Here is a 17,419-nt window from a genome sequence, read left to right as displayed (position 1 = left end):
AGTTCCTGACAGTTGTGAGCCACTCTGGAAATGCTAAGAATTGAATCTCTGTTCTCTGGAAGAGCGGAGAGTGTACCATGTTTTTTCACAACTGACAACAGATATTTGTATTCTTTTGGTAGTGATAATCACAAGTGAAATACAACTTCCTACAAATACGCCTCAGTACAGTAGCTGCCTCAAATATTATGTGCATGCATGTGTGCACACCTGTGGATGTGTATCAATGCATGTATGTATGCCTATGTGTGTGTGTGAGCATGTGTGAATGTGTGCATGAGCGGTTGTGTGCACGTATGTGCATGTGTGTATATGTTCGTGTGTGTATAGGCCTGGGTGTGCAGGTGTGCAAGTGTGTGTGCACGAGTGTATGTGTCTATGTGTACATGTGTGCATATGCATGGATTGCACGAGTGAGTGTGTATTATGTGCGTGTGTGTGAATGAGTGTGTGTGTGTGTGTGTGTGTGTGTGTGTGTGTGTGTTAAGTTTTCATTTTTTTATGATGACCAAAAATAATTCTGGGGATTAGGGTTTCAAAGAGTCCAAATAGTTTAGCCATCTTTCTCCAACCTAATAGATAGTGCCAAATTCCTCTCAGAGACTCTTGCTTTAAATTTCTAACGACTGCTGACCCAGACAGGAAATACACATGCTGAGCTCGACTGGCTAAAATGGAAAAATATGTGGATCTTTATCACCACAAATTTATGTTTTCCTAATTAGAGCCACATATCTGCTCAGAAATGTTCCCAGGAAACACCTCTATCCTTTCCCTCTGGCGCCAGAGTCCCGCTGCAGGAACTCAGTGGTTGAATAGAAAGAGACAATGTGGGCAGGGACGGGAGGGTGGCTTTGGGTAGAACGGTTCTGGGGTTTATTTGCCCTCTCTCATGTGATTCAGGTAATGGTCACTGATAATCTTTACCTCAAGCAATAAGTGAGACCACGCCTACGGCACTGACCGGCACACCGTTTAGTTGCCGCCAGTTTCTCACACTTGTCAATCAACCTCTCCCCCTTTCCCTCCTCCGACTGCCATAGGATATGGTGAGGAAATGTGTGCCTCTCTGGTCACGTAGCCACAAACCCAAAAACAGAAATCTGGAAACCATTTCTGCCCAGAGACAGACACCACGCTGTTTCTATTATTCAATAAGCAGTCTTTTCTACTCTATCAACCAAGGGTGGAGGGCAAGCCCTTGGCGATCACTGGTCTGAGTTGAGCTCCAGCCATGAAGGGTTACAGCGGAGCCCAGTGGACAAGTCTGCCTTGTTGTGATGTCACTGCCGACCACCTGCACAGCATTCGTTCTGTGGCCCTGGCAAGTGTCACTCTCCGTTCAGAATCACCGCTGAACACATTTCCAGCCATATTTATAGTTTTAAATAAAAAGCCCAGGTGCTTTGTTTTTCTCTCCCTCAGCGCTCATCAGATGGTATGAGATAGCTTTACACGCTGCGTTGTTTCAGACCAGAAGAGCAGGAAGTACGGTGCATGCTTTGGAACGGTGTAGGGGACGCTGTAGAAGTTGGGAAGGCCCGGCTCTGTGAGCACATTGTATCTCTTTTCTGATCATCTGTTTCCTTTTCTACAAAACACGGCTAATAATGCTCATTAAAACCGTTGGGTTTTGTTTCCTTTATACTGCAAGAGAAAAATCAATGTAATACTGCTAATACTTTCCCTGGCAGAAAAGACGTCCCGAATAGATGCAAACGTCCACCATGCATGGTTGCTTTGGCTCAGGGCTGTGGGGATTGGCTACTGAACACAGGAGAATTTCGGGGGGGGGGAGGTCTCGGGGTAGTCTCCAGCCAGGAAGAAGGCAGCATCAATTTTCACAGCCCTGATTAAAACAGCCCTTGCTGGAACCAAGCTTTCTCTGCTCATCTGGTTAGCGTGTAATTTAGGAGCTGTTTTTAAACAGATGTAAGAGGATGGAGGGTTCAATGGTAAGATGTCTCCCGACACCTCCTTGTGACTGGTGGAGAAGGGAACAGAAGTGTCTTTGTAATGCCACTGTTACACCTGTTAGAAATCTCATGACAGAATGTAACGTTCACAGTGTCGAATATACCTAGAGGCTTCCTCATGGTAGGACCTTGTTTCAGTAACTGTGGGGTTTGATGGTTTAGGTTTCGTTTGGTTTTTCCGGTCTCTATATAATTTTCACTTCTGAGCATTGTAGACTTGGCATCATTAGAAATGTGACCACTGGGACTGGAGAAATGGCCCAGTGGTTACAGGCACTGGCTGTTCTTTCAGAGTACCTGGTCTGTTTCCAGCAACCACGTGGCTGCTTACAACCATTTGTAACTCCTGTCCCAGGGGACCTGACACCCTCTTCTGACTTCCACAGCCAGCAGACACATACATCATGCACAGACATAAACACAGGCCAAACACCCACACATATAAAATAAAAGTGTTTCAAACATGACTGCTTTGATTAAGGAGGGGATCATATCAATGTACCTCAGGTTCTCAGATAGTGAGGCACACCAAAGTATCCTAAGCCTTCCTGCTCTTCAAAGTACTAGCATTTTTTTCCTCCCAATGCTAGGGCATCATCCTAGCCTTTGAACCGGTGCCTGTCTCTGGGTCCTGTTTGGAAGCCATCAGTTCAGCAGAGCAACCTGTGACCCTTGCACACAATCTTTACGTGCTGGCTGATGAGTGTTCCAGGGCTTGTCAGCTAAGCCGCCTTTGAAAAGAGCAGTGCCCTGCCAACTGGCTTATTTTTAGAGCATCATTCATCCTGTGTAGTGACGGGTTCTCTAGAGATGGGATTATTAAGCAAGCTTTCTCATTAGTACCTCTCACTTAGTTTTAACCTTCAAAAGGTAACGTCCTTCTGAGAGTATGGGCAGAGACATCCCATGCGTCATCCTTACCAGGATAACGCCTGTGGTGTTTCACATTTCCGCCCCTTGCAAGGCACAGCATGAGATAACCCTTGAGAGGCAGCTAGCATCTACGTCAGTCACATGAGCATCCTTTCTTTCTGTAGCATGTTAAACTCCTCTCCGACGAATTTCTTTTACTATTTTATATAGTGAACTGCTCTAACTCTGGAAGCTTCTGGAAGCTCCAGCCAGCCTCCTTGCTGCAGACAATGGTGAACAACTCTGTACTAGGGTACCATTATGAAGCCTCCTTCTCTTGGTGCATCTAGTCACCGTTCTCCTCTCTGCTTCTTTGTGTTCTATCTTTTCCGCTCCCACATTTGAGGGAGAGCTTGTAGTAACTGGCCTTTGAAACTGCTTTTGGTTTTGCTGACCCCTGGAGCACAGTTATCTTTGGAACCCAATGGATTAGAGCTTCTACCTAGCAGTCTGTGCGTCTTTCCTTTCTACTCGGGGATATAGCAGCTGAACGCTAGAGGGCAGCAAGGGGTCAATGGAACAATTCTTGAACTCACTGGCCTTTATAACGTCTGAGAAAAAATATGCTTGACTTTTTCTTAAATCTTACATGGTGCTGCTTCTGTTAAAAATATCACAGTGCCAATAACCTATGCAAATGAATATGTTCGGGTCACATATATTTACATAAAATGCCAAGAATACATCAGAGCTCTATGAAGGAAGTCTGTCAACATGAAAAAATGAACGGATTCAACTTTCTAAAGACAGCCGCTTTGCTGAAGACAGCGAGATTCTCCAGAAGGGACCTCCTCTCCAGAAGGGAACCCTTGTCTCTTTTCTCTGCCAGGAACCAAGCTACCTCTGAATGGATGCTGGAGAAGGAAGCCTGGTGGCTGCAGGCGAGATGAGGAACAGAGCTGAGGTGTGTGCACTAAGTTGGAGTGGCATGGAGGAGTTCACCAGCAGATGTGAATGGAGACTGTATGGGTTTGTCTGCAGGATGAGATCACACCTCCCTGAAGATGTCTGGACAGGAGTGTGAGCCTCCTGGATTGCAGTTTTAGCCTATGAGTGAGAGAGAGCTTCACTTCATTCCAGAGAGTTCCTGGGAGAATGGAAGGAGTCAGATTGAGGGGGGTTTCTTTCTGAGACTTCTGAAAGTGCAGCAGCTCTCCTAGAAGACAGAGTGGAGCAAAGAGGGCTAAAGGCTTGTCTCACCACATGTCCAACCTGTGAGCATCGCAGAGCTCTGAGGCCAGAGTCGGAGGAAGAGAAGGCATTGAGGAAGGGCTGACAAAATGGACCCCTGCAGACACAAAGATACAGCAGTGCTGGCCCCTCTTCCAGAGGACCCAGGTTTGATTCTCAGCATCTACTCGGTGGCACACAACCATCTACAAGTCGAGTTTCTGGGGGATCTAACATCTTCTTCTGGACTCTGTGGGCCTCATGCATACATGAGGCACACAGATTTACACAAACACACAGAAAATACTCGTAATCATAAAGTAATATACATTCTTTTTTAAAAAATGATGTAACCCCCTCCAAAACCCTCTGAAAGTAGATATCGGGATTTCAAAAGCTGCTGCTGTAGTTTGCTGAGACTTGAGAATGAAGCGTGTTTGTTTGTTTGTTTGTTTATGTGGTGGCATAGTTTTTATGCATATACTCTAGGATCATAGGAACTTAACTTATAGCTAACAGAGGAGATCAAATTGTAATGCTCTAATTTCACAATTGAAGGCTCAGGGAAGGTAAACACAAAACACTACTGTGGGAATCGTGCTTTGACTCAGTGTTGCTGGGAAAAACGTTCATCTTCGACTGAGAGTTTTCGTATCATGTGAGCTCTTGCATAAGAATCACATAGAAAGGTCATTCACAAGTAACTCCAAGAAGTTAATAAGGATGAGAGGGAAAGATATAATCAAATGTTATGAGGAGAGACAGGGAAAGTAATGTTTTCCCATAAGAGCCAGGAAAGATTAAATGGAGAAAAATGGCATTTTGACCTGGTTCTCAAACATCATCAGGGTCTTTATAAGAAACTCGGGGAGTAACATTTCAGCAAAAGGAAACACAGTATCAACTGCTAACTCTTCAGCTTGAGATGCTTGACTGCTGGCTGAAACACAGAGAGGTAGCAATGGTTTGGATACAATGTTTCTCCAAGGCCTCCATGGTAAAAGATTGGTCCCTACACTCCGGTGGGCTTCCGATCCTTTTCTGTTTCCTAGGTGACTTGAAGTGAACAACTTCCTCCACTATGGACCTGGCCAGAAGTCCTGGACTGTCAATTAGTCAGACGAGTCCTTTCCTCTGCTCATCTTTGCAGGCACTTAGCTACAGCAATGGGAAGGAGGATTGTGGAGGTGAGGGGCAGGCAGGGAAAGACTTTATGCAGAGTCTAAAGGACTTGGAGGTTCGTGCTGTGGTTTCTGACTGGTGTCTGCTTAGAGCTGCACAATCTGAATTGTGCTTAAGCACAATTTCTGTGTCGGTAGAGCTGAGACTGGCAGGTAAAGGCAAGTTAGGAAGCAGTTACCATTGAGGGAAGGTGAGAATCAGAGAGCGGGACCATGGGCTGTGGAAATGGATTGGGGAAGACAGAAGACAGGTGATGAATAGGCCAGAGGTCAACAGTTAGCATGAAACTTTTATAGCAAGCACTCTGGGTGAGGTGAGGGACAAAGTACTTTCGAGATCCTGACATATTATAACAATGGACTCAGGGTGCCACAGACAAACCACCTCCATGGGAAGGCCCCATAGTCTTGAAAAACAGACAGGCAACTGAAAAAGGTGGGGCCACGTCTGTATGTTATTTCAGATCCCTGAAAACCTGGTTACACATTGCTGGGGGGCAAGGGGTGGCTTCACTTTCTCAAGCTAAAATAAACTTCCTTATTTCTTCTGAAAGAGTTGGATTTACTGACCTACACGATGACACGTTTAATTAAACTGAATTTCTAAATGAAATGTCACAGTGTTTTGCTGATGAGGAAGGCATCTATCTGAACTTAATCAAAAAGAATAACTAACAAAACTTAAACCTTGGATGAACTGAGATGGAGCCAAATTTCTCTGGTTTTGGGTTGCATTCTCTGTAGTCTGCAGTTAAAGCTCACCTCATATGAAGCCGCCTGAGATCTATGAGTTTAGATAAAACATTTGGGAAACACTCTATATGATTAAACTATAAATTTAATTTTATACTCATTATTGGTAAACGTTTCAATGGTATGAAATACCATTCCGTTCCACTGTTATGGAAACAAAATTCCAGATTTCAAAACCAGTATTTTTACATGCATTTTTAATGTGACATTATACATCTCATATAGTGACAGAGATGAGGTTTCATGTTATTACCGTAAACCACTTCCAAACAGGAATAGGACCAAAATCTCTGTGAGACTTACCTCTGGACAAGGCTGGGGGGGTGTTAAATCATCACCATGGCTGCCGTTTGGATGGCAATTGCTATCTTATTTTTTTATTTCTCTTATTTTTCACCGAATACATTAGATTTAAAACTAATGAGTACTTTACTCAAATTGAACCATTTCTGGATTTGTTTTAAACTTATTGACATTAGGAATGGTTGCTATTCTTCATGTACAAAGCATTTGCAGTATTTAAAAAATATAGATTTTACCTAAAAGCCAGAGCTAAAAAAAAAGAAAAGAAAAGGAAGAAAGAAAGAAAGAAAAGAAAAGAAACTAAGTGTTTAGTATCTTTGTTACATTACAAAGAATGCAACGAGAACAGAAAGCCCCGAAGCCAAGAAGGTCAGAGCTTGGAAGAGAGGGGTTCCACCACTCTAGCCCTGTTTACAGACTCCTCCAAGCAGCCCACAGACGGAACAGAGCAACTGTGTCATATATAGACTTTTTCTTCCAATTTAGAGATGCACATATCTGTTGTGTCCCCGTTATTCTCCGACTTACTTCTTGGCTGTCCATTTCCTGTTGGAGGTTAATATTATTCTATACGGCTTATCAATAATTAAAAAAATGCATGAAGACAACGAATAAGAGGACCTCTGCTCTGTCAGGGAGAGGAAAGGCAGAATGAGGAAGGCAGCCTGGTACCTTCGTTAGTGGGCTGCAGATCCCAAACACCGTGGAGACTTGGAGCATCCTCATTTGATTCGCTAGGCTCCCCATGTTCCACTGAAGGTAAAGAAACATACACCCAGCTCTTATCAGTACAGCGAGACACCCTTAGAAAGAGATTCTCCGGGCCTTGAAATGATTTCTCCTTAGCCTCTGCTGGGCTGACACCTTAAGTAGCTGGGAACAGTCTACTCTCCCGGCCTCGTTTCTCCTCAGTCAACCACTTGTATTCACATAAAAGAGGCCTGGCCACCCTGGAGCATGTGGATCTATATTGGATTGGCCCTTCGTTTACGGGAATGAATTCTTCTGTTGGTTTGCTAAGCCGTGAGTTGGGATTGAGAGAACGTGACGGTGAGAGGAAGAAATAAAAAAATGAACCAATGGCAAAGGAACGGAAGTCTCAACGTTGAGTGGAGGCTGGAGCGGAAGTCTCAGGAGTCTACTGGAGGCTGGAGCGGAAGTCTCTATAGATGAGTGGAGGCAGGAACGGAAGTCTCAAGAGTCTACTGGAGGCTAGAGCGGAAGTCTCTATAGATGGGTGGAGGCAGGAACGGAAGTTTCAATAGACAAGTGGAGGCTGCCTTGCCTCTCTATTATTTCTGATCACAGATAAAGGTGTACAGTTTGAGGCATATATATATATATATACACACACACACACACCCTGGGGCAGTCAAGTCAGGGTGAGGGGAATCTTCATTATTAACAACATTTACTATTTCTCAGTGGTGTTAAAAATATGTGATGGACGGTCTCAGTTATAACAACTCTGTGTGTAAAAGGTCACCTCATTTTACCTTGCTCAGTATTCCAGAGTTTAAACCTTCTGGGGCTGGCTATTCTTTTGTTAGACCAGCGCCTGCTTTTAAGGTGTGTGAAGAGAAAAGGAACATGCGGTCCATAGTAACCCTTGTATTATGGTCAACAAGTGCTATTTTTTTTTTGTTTCCAAAGTTCCTGTTTATGTCTCTCAGCCCTTACATTGTCTTTTCAAGCCCAGAGCCAGTTGGCTGGTGGCCATGGCAACGTTTCACAGTTAGTAGAGATAAATACATTCTATTCGCAGACACATTTTTCAAGATCCTGCCTGAGTCCAGCGCTCCATCTGAGGGGTTGGAAGAGAAGACTTTAAGAAAAGATGATTGCTCCAAACCACGTTCAAACGCTAAACCATATGCAATAAAATCTTTGGTTTCATTAGGAAGTTTCAGTCCACTTTCATGAAAGAACAGGTGGTATGCTATGTCGTCCAAATGCATTTGATATGGTTTGAGCCTTTGCCTGATATCTTCGTGATATCAGGTAGATAGATACCAGATCTCAAGCTTTAGGTCTGAGAATGATAAGAACGAATGTGGTCAAGGGAAAGATCCAAGAAAGACAAACACATGGCCTGCTGCCAGCTTCCCACATTTCTATTCTACTCTCTATCAGACCTAGTTACCATACTGCTATCTGCTATTCTTAGTGATGAATAGAACTGTTGCTTCTCAAAGGTGACTGAGATCAGAACCCTATGTACTTTATTTGACTTATTCCTTAGGACAGCTCTATAAGATAGATGTTACCCCCGGTGGTAAAGTGAAGGAAAGATGAAACCAAAATATTAAAACAAGTTTGTCCAAAGTCATAGAGTTCATGGGTGAAGAACTGGATTCCTTGCCTTTGTTCTGTTCCAAGGCCTGAGCTCTGCACCCCAGGCCTGCTTCCTCATTCAGAGCCCCTTCCCCAGGAGACAGGGATGCAGGTTCCTAAGGAACAATGCAAAGAAGCCATCTATGCCTGTGAATAAGAGATGTACTCTGTCACTGTGGAACTGTGACAATCAAGAGGTTCAGATTTCTTAAGAAAAAAAAATCCCAGAAATCCTGTATGTCAGGGTCCAAAGCATAGAGCATTTCTGTTTTGTTTGTTTTGAATCATGCTTAAAATTTCATGGCAGAAAGTCTTCATGGAAGCCACTGAATTCCCTGTTAATATTTAAAATAAAAGCATTTTTATGTTCAGTTTTTGCATCTTCCAGACGTTGCATCAATATTTTAAATGCATATGCACTCAAATTATTGCCTTTTTTACAGCAGCTAACTATCTACCCAGTAGAATGGTTTGGTGTTGCTGTGGAACACATAAAGTATGCAATGCAGACAGCTGTTCCAATACACCGTGAGCATTCCGCTCCGTTCGCCCAGCCATTGTTTTCTTACATTATGCAAAAAGCTGAATGCGGGAAACCAGACTGGTCTCCCATTTGATAGTATCTGTGGGAATGATTAACTAGGGTACCCGGAGCACCTGCATAGACTGCTGTTGCTTGGATTTTCCAGGTGATAAAACTTGTTGGCTTGGCATCTTAGAGAGAAGACATTAGATCCACTTGATTGCCATGAGCATAGCCACAGCCCCTTAGGCAGGGCACAGGTAGAGCTGTGTCTGAGAGCAGGCCTATGCGACAGGCCCTGGATGAGCCACAGTGGGAGGAGCATAGAGGATCTGGTGCTCTCAAGGGAGAAGAAGCATCCAGATTATCCACTCCCTTGCCTCGTGTCCCGCGGACTAGTTTCTTTCCTTGTTGGAGGTCAAGCACTTTTCAAATACTTCTCTCTTACCCTTCTGAAATATTGTTGGTGGTACTGAAATGGCCTTTAAGTGGTGTACTTTATTAAAGTGCTATCTAAAAAAACTATCAATTTAGACCTTCTTGCCAGACTTAAGACATTTTTCCATATCTAGCACATTTACCAAATGTAAACATAGCAACAAGTGGGCCTGGTATTTATAATAACATTTCCCCTGTGACTGAGAGAAGCAGCCATCCGAATTGTCCATATGAGTATACACATCATACTGTATCTGGTTTTTACTCCAGTAAGTTTGAAGAATTGTGATGAAACAGACTCACAAATTAAACAGAAATGACAGGATTCGGCATTTTCTGTCTCCCCAAGAAATTTACTACCTCTACTGCCAACCGTTGCTTTTCTCGCCATGAAGAAATGTCCTGGTCAGATGCTCACTTCTTCACCTGTCTCCTTCTTGCTGTAGTTTGAATTCACTTCACGAGGAGATTCTGAAGGAATCCACCATTCCTTGTCCTACGTGTCAGGGCTGGGGACGCACACGTCAGCTTTTCTCTGGCAGTCAGTGCGACGGGAGAGGGTGGACAGTGACAGTCAGTGGCCCAAGCTATAAGGGAGCGACGGTGTGGTCGCAGTGTGACTGTGACCTCTGCCGTCTTTGTAGGGAAAACCCCCGTTGATGTCATTAAGTAGATGAAACGCTGGCTCGGTGCAGCTCTTTCAGCCGTGGAGCCCATCGCTGATTGAGAAGCAAGATCTGAGGGTTTCCTTTTTAGGACAAAGCTGTCTACAGAAATGAGGAGGAGGTGCCCCCCTTCCCCAGCCTTTGCAGAACCTTACAGAAATCAGTGAGCACTGAGGAGAAATCAAGGATACTTTCTTACTTTTATTTCTCTCTCTCTCTCTCTCTCTCTCTCTCTCTCTCTCTCTCTCTCTCTCTCTCTCTCTCTCTCTCAACAATGACTCTCTAGGAAGTAAAACACCCGTGAGTGAGTCCTCTCAGGGAGCACCCACGAGTGAGTGGTCACAGGGTGCAGGCATTTGACACCAGCCATTCTCATTTGACAGGGAGGATTTCTCCAGCTCTAGTTGTCTTTTTGAAAGTGCAGTTCCATCCCTGATTCTGGGAACAGAACCCAGGCCTTGTGCTGGCTGGACAAACCGTCTACCCCTGAGAAAAATCCCCAGCCCCTCGCTTATAATCCTCAAAGATCTCTTATTATCTAGATCCTCATTGATTTTCCCACCCACGCTACATCAGCCTCTGTGTGTTTAAACCAACCAGGTCATGTGATGCTTTCGCCTCTTTTTGTCCATTCCTTAAAGTCTACAGGGTAGCTGGAATTTCTGGCCAAAAAAAATTCCTGTGCATTTTAGCAAAGAGTCTCATACAGTGTAAAAAAATAATCTCAACAAAGACAGTGTGAGCAGCCAGAGAAGGAAAACGGGGTCTGTTCTTTGCTGGGTAGAGTCCCACAAAAGATCTAGAATGTGAAAAAGATGGAGTGAGACATCCCTCCCTTCCTCCCTCTCTCTCTCCCTCCATCCTCTCTCTCTCTCTCTCTCTCTCTCTCTCTCTCTCTCTCTCCCTCTCTCTCTCTCTTTCTTCTTCCTCTTCTTCCTCTTCTTCTTCTTCCTCGTCCTCTTCCTCTTTCTCCTCTTCCTCTTCCTCTTCCTCTTCCTCTTCTTCCTCCTCCTCTTCTTCTTCTTCTTCTTCTTCCTCTTCCTCTTCTCCCCCCCCCTCTAAATTTCTTTCTTAATTTTATCTGCACCAGTATTTTGCCTGAATGCATGTTTGTTACCTGGAGCTGGAGTCACAGACAGTTGGAAACTGCATGTGGATGCTGGGTTTTCAAGCTGGTTCCTCTGGAAGAGCAGCCAGTGCTCTCTAGCCCAAGAAGTTGTATCATGTTTCAGAAACATATTTTATAGCAGTGAATCTTTTCTACCAGATGTTGACATGTTCAGTGTGACGCCAGACACAGTAACAGTTACAGAATCGTGATGTTCTGGGATCAAGTTGTCTTCTGTCCTTGTTTAGTAAAGGATTTTGTGGTAAGGGATCTGGGGACCCCAGAATACAGTTATATGCCAGAGACTGCTGGTAAAATTTGTTTTTGACTTTGTGCTTTGAAATGATTATTCGGAGGGAAATTGCCCTAAACTTGAAACTACTGACTGACATCCCCAGTGTAGAGCCGAAGAAGTGTGCCAACCCCGAAAGACTTATCCTTGCTCTGAATAACCTAAACAGCGTTCTCCTAAGGTGAGAGGATGTCATCAGCATTTAGCCTCAGCGGCCCAGGCAAAGCAGACAGCGTAAGTGACCCTGCCATGGGGACTGTGCGTAAAGAAGAGGTGAACCAGCTTGGCAGTTTGCAAACATCCTGCAGCCAGAAATGCACCCTCAAAATGTGGGACAGCGAAAGCAAAGGAAGAAAGACGAGAACATGGGTATAGAGAGCCCAGTGTGGCACAGAGAAGGTGACAAAGGAACATGGTGTAGAGAGGGCCAACACATGAGCATGGTACAGAGAAGGCCCATTGATAAACACTGGGGGAACAGGATAGAAATCTGAATCACCCAGCAGGCACCCAGAGCTGCTCATTAGGAAGGAACAAAGGGAATGTGAGTTTAAACCCTTGAGCTCCAGGCCAGGAAGGCGCAACCGCAGAAATACATGCTTCCTAACCCAGGAAGGCGAACGCAGACTCCAGACCTTCATACAAGCCGAAAGGGAAATGAGAATCAGGAAGACGAGGCAACTGAAGTTACGATCACTGGCCTACACGGAGAGAACCCTGCAGAGTCCACGAGTCAGGCTGAAATAAAGCAAGTTACCGTCTATTAATCCCCTGTGCTGCAAATTCAGCAAAGGTTGTGGCACTAATGGTTATGTAATGGTTACATGTATATGCATGCATGTACGCATGCATGTTACACGTATAACAAATGACCGTTGTCAATTGAAATGGACACTAGATTGGTAGAGTCTAGTGTGTGAAAAAGGAGGGGGTTATCTTCAAGTCAGACTTTTACTACTTATCTGTGGGAAAAATACACTCCACCTGTTCAACAGACATAAGTGTGCATAAAACTTGATGGTTCAAAGGTTCAAATAAGTCACTCTTGAACATCTGATTTCTAAAAATTGATATAAGAGGAGGTAACTCACTTGTAGTGGCTGGTGGCTGGTGGCCTCTCCCATATAGATCCCATCCTGTGATCCGTTCAGTCTTTCAAATCAGTAAATATTTTTTTTCATGTTTAAGATTTTTATTTTATTTATCTATTTTCTTACTTTTTTTTTTTACAGTCTAGTCATTACCCACTTCTAGGTCTACCCTCCCGTGGTTCCTCACCCCATTTTTCCTTTGCCCTATCTCCAAGAGGATGTCCCCACCCTCTCCAGACCTCCCCACTCCCTGGGTCCTCAAGTCTCTCAAGGGTTAGGCACATCTTCTCCCACTGAGGCCAGACCACCAGTCCTCTGCTGTATATGTGTCAGGGGGCCTCAGACCAGCTAGGGTATATTCTTCTGGTTGGTGACTCAGTGTGTGAGAGATCTCAAGGGTCTGGGTTAGTTGAGACCGCTGGTCTTCCTAAGGAGTCACCCTTCTCTAGCCCTTATTTTTCTTGGCCACCTGATAATTTGTATAATCGAGTTCAATGGGTTAAAAGAGCAGAGTGATTGTGTTGAAAGAAAACTTGTCTGGATGTTTGCTGACCTTCAAAGGTCGTAAGTTGAACCATTTTCCAAAATTTGGGAGCTAAAGAAGAGAATTTTTTTTTCCAAAAGACTCCAATTCTGGTTATGCCTATGAGTGTTAAGTGTGGGCAACCCTGGAATGAGATTGGTGGAGATTAAGAAGACAGATGACAGACACGTGGACAGGCCCCACTTTGTTGACAGAGGCTAATCTTTGAGGATAACATTGGCAGGGCGAGAGAGGAAGCAGCTTTTACGTTACATAGTGATATACGTCTATATATTACTTCTCTGGTGAAGAGGAACCAAAATAATACTGGGCAAACGTGCAGCTTGCCAGCAGCTGTGTGTGCTGAGGGACGGCCCCGTGCTGGGCAGCTTATTTTGACCGCTCTGAGCCGTGCTGGTGCAGACTTGTCAGCGAACTTATCAAAGATGGAAATCCTCCATAGGGGCCTCCTTGTTCCTCTCTAGCATTAGCCTTGGAAATGTACAGTCGGTCCTTTATTATGAAAAATTAAAATTGAGGAGGAGGAGACTTTACCATGCTGCAGAAAATATTTTCTCCTGCAGGAACTCAGCAAAGCCTCCTTGACGCATTTGGGGATTTCACATAAACTTAATACTAAAGAATTATCAAGCTCAATAAAGTTTGGCGTTTTATATCTGATGTTTTGTCCCCTAAGAACTTCTAATAGACATATTTTACACTAAAAAGATGAAATGCCTCCCTATTCACTGATGTTTATAGTCCTGGGAGCCTCAAAAATCATCCTTACTGTTGCCGTCAGAGCGGTTCTGTCAATAACTGGCTGGTTCTAATTTCTTTGTGATACAGCCAGTGTGCTCTCCAAGTACGAATGAACCTCAAGCAAATTTAAAACGTGTGGGAGGTAATTATTTCGGAGAATCGTCGGATTTCGCATCCGGGAGAACCTTCAGAGTAATCTTATTAAATCCCTGCATTTTATGCAAGCAGAACTAAGCCCTGTGAAGTGCAGTGTTCTATCCAAGGTCATGCTTCTAGCTGCTGACTTAACTAAGGCTGTGAAACCTAATTAAGTTTGGCTGACATGCTTTCTTTAGCTGGGAGGGCTAGTAAACACTTCATGCTTGCCCATCCTCCCCTTGTTCAGCCCGGTGAGGGAAGCTTGTTCTCGCCTTAAGACTGGAATCCAGAGGGTAACAAAAAAAAAAAACAGTGCTGGCATTTCAATCAATGTGGATTTTTAATTTTGACTCTCTGGCGGGTAACACATTGGGAAAGGTAAGCCTGTGCTTGTGTTAGATAAAATACTTCGAGGGACCCCATCTGCAATCACGGTCTTCATATCTTATAGCCCAAGTATTTATTCAAATATAATATTTTATGAGGCAGTAGACACTTTAAGTCTTCGTATTAGGGTTCCTCAGAGGAACCAGTAGGAGGTGCATAGACCCACAGACCCATTTAAAGACATTTATTTTAAAGAATGGTCCACCCAAGTTTGGAAACTGAGTCCCCATGACTCGCTGCCTACACACTGGAAGCTCAGGGAAGAGGGTTGCAAAGTGCAAGCTCAAACCTCAAGCCCTAGAAACAGGAAGCTGGCACATGTCCTGGTGTGAGTCCAGAGCCTGAGAGCTAGAAACAGTAGTGTGTGAGAACAGAAGATGAATGTCCCAGCACAGAGAGGGCGGGCAAGGTCAGTACCCACTGCAGTGGAGACAAATAGCTCATCCTCAGCCACCACACGACCAATACTTGCTGAAATTTTGTCACAGGCACTCCCAGAAATAACCTGTCGCAGCCATGTGGGTTTTGCTCGGTCTGGTCATGTTGACAGATAAAGCTATGAATCCCAACCTATTATCTGGGACTCTAATGTAAGGAAGAAGCATCATCGTTCTTAAATGGAGTTCGTTATGACAATAAGATAATGAAGCACTGGCTCTGGCTGCTGTGGCCTTTGCTAAAGACTTGTGAGCAACTTGTCTTGCTTTTTAAGCCAATTACTCTAAATCCTATGACCTCATGATGATGAAGATGATGATGGTGGTGGTGGTGATAATGATGGTGGTGGTGGTGGTGATGGTGTTGATGGTGATGATGATGATGGTAGTGGTGGTGGTGAGAAGGATACAGTGGTAGGAATTGAACTCAGGCTCTTATGTCTGGTGGGTGGTTAAGCACTCTACCACTGAGCCACATCCTAAGCCCACATCCACATTATTGTTACTGGCAGCTGAAGGTCAGCTTTCTGGTCGACCTCCTAAATAGAGACTCGCCCATCACAGCCCTTGGCTTTTATTTGGATCCCACTGTAATCAACAACGGACCCTCTTTTTATGTTCCCTGAGTGTTGGTCTGTATAGTATATCCTATCACACCCATGGTGGGCTTAAAACTGGAGGAGGAATGCGCCTATTCGCCTTTAAGAATAAATTCAGTGTTTTCTCCTGTGCGGCCATAGCTGCCCCCTCCTATTTTCAAGGTCTGAGATTTTTACCTCTGCCATCCCCGATTCATCGAAACGGAATTATCCTTCAAACTCCATACAACTCAAAACCGTATCTGACTTGACTGAACTAGGCTGCCTGCCCAGGCCACGTTCACTCCGCTCCCATCGCTGCCCTTCCTACTCGAGCGCGTGGCGAAGGCCTCCGGGCTCACAAGATAATTAGATTACCAGGATGAACGCAAGGAAGGATTAGTGCTTTGCAGGGCAGATAAACACGGCGTTGGGGCACAGGAACTGCAAGTGCGGTTGTTTGTGCATTGAGCCCCTGCCTGAACAAGGTCGCGCTGTAGACGCCTGATCAGCTCTGCCTGGGGGACCGTAGGGCTTCGGCAAGTTACACTCGGAATAATAACGACCGGTCTGAGTTTAGGAAAATGTTCAAAATTGATGTCAGAGAGACAGGCGGTTGAATGTCAAGAATAAGACCTCTTAAAAACCATTTCACCTTCTAAGATATAATGGCATCGTTTCCCCCTCCCCTTGACTCCCTCTTGTTCTTTTTCAAATTCACAGCCTCTTTTTGCTCCGTTGTTGTTGTTGTTGTTGTGGTGGTGGTGGTGGTGGTAGTGGTGGTGGTGGTGGTGGTGGTGGTGGTGGTGGTGGTGGTGGTGGTGGTGGTGGTGGTGGTGATGGTGTACATGTGAATCTATATCTCTATGTATATGGTGTGTATGTATGGGACACGTATGTATTACAGTCAGGTGAATGTAAGTTCAGAGTCTGTTTTCCCCCCTTTTCCAGCTGTTTGCCTGTCTTCCTTTCTGCACATTGAGACAACGTGTGAAAAATGTCTCCTATGTAATAAGGATTTACTAAATACCACCTTCATCTCATTCAGTATTATTCAGTAAGGAATCACAGGGGCTTTGGGATGTGTTTGTCTTCCTAGCACCTTTCTATCTGAGGGACATTCAAACTGTCTTTCTAGACTTTCACCTGTTACTCTGTCTCTCCTGCCTAGCTTCAGATTATCTAAGTTTCCTACTCGGAGCAGAGATGATGTCCTAGCTTGCCTCTTAAATTTCCACCTCCTGAATTATTTGCCATTCAAAAAATAATTTAAAAAATCATTGCCTCTGATGAAAATCCTCTAATGGCTTAAAAGCAGAATTAGACCACTGCTGACTTTGGGGGCCGGGGGTAGCTGGGATTCGGGGAGTTGCTGACGCTCGTGCTTGGCATTCACAGCACCCTGGACTTAATCCCAGCACAGCACATCTGTAATCTCAGCCCTCGCCAGGTAGAGTCATAAGTGTCTCTGAGCTACTTTGAGGCTAGCCTGGCCTACATGAGCCTCTGTCAAATAAATAAATAAATAGTAAAATAAATATACAGTAAGGTTAAAAAAAAGTTTTTTGCCCATTTTCTCTGTTGTGTGCTTTACTGCATCATTTATGCCATACTTCAGCTTCTGGAACTACTTATAGTGACCCGAGAGTGTCCCAACCCTGCCTGGAATATTAAACCTCTCCTACACTCAGAGCACACTTTCAATTCATCCCTCACAGAAGCCTTCTCTGGCTGCTTCCTATCTTGTTTGCTTCCTACCACGTCCATGTCCCCTTTAACACTGGTTCTTTCCCTGTCAGTCTATAAACTGTTCTCATCTCTAAAGTTATAGCAGGAACTCTGAGTGCA

At 44.5% G+C, this 17,419-nt stretch overlaps 1 protein-coding gene across 2 annotated transcripts in view; it reads left to right on the top strand.

Annotated features, from left to right (window-relative positions):
* Positions 1 to 17,419, top strand: part of Arhgap24 (Rho GTPase activating protein 24) — a 629,479-nt gene that overhangs the window by 437,221 nt on the left and 174,839 nt on the right.

Source organism: Rattus norvegicus, chromosome 14 (assembly GCF_021556685.1).
Source record: "Rattus norvegicus strain SHRSP/BbbUtx chromosome 14, alternate assembly SHRSP_T2T, whole genome shotgun sequence".
Classification (NCBI taxonomy): domain Eukaryota; kingdom Metazoa; phylum Chordata; class Mammalia; order Rodentia; family Muridae; genus Rattus; species Rattus norvegicus.
The sequence above is the reverse complement of the archived record's forward strand: the minus strand, read 5'-3'. Positions and strand labels throughout refer to the sequence as shown.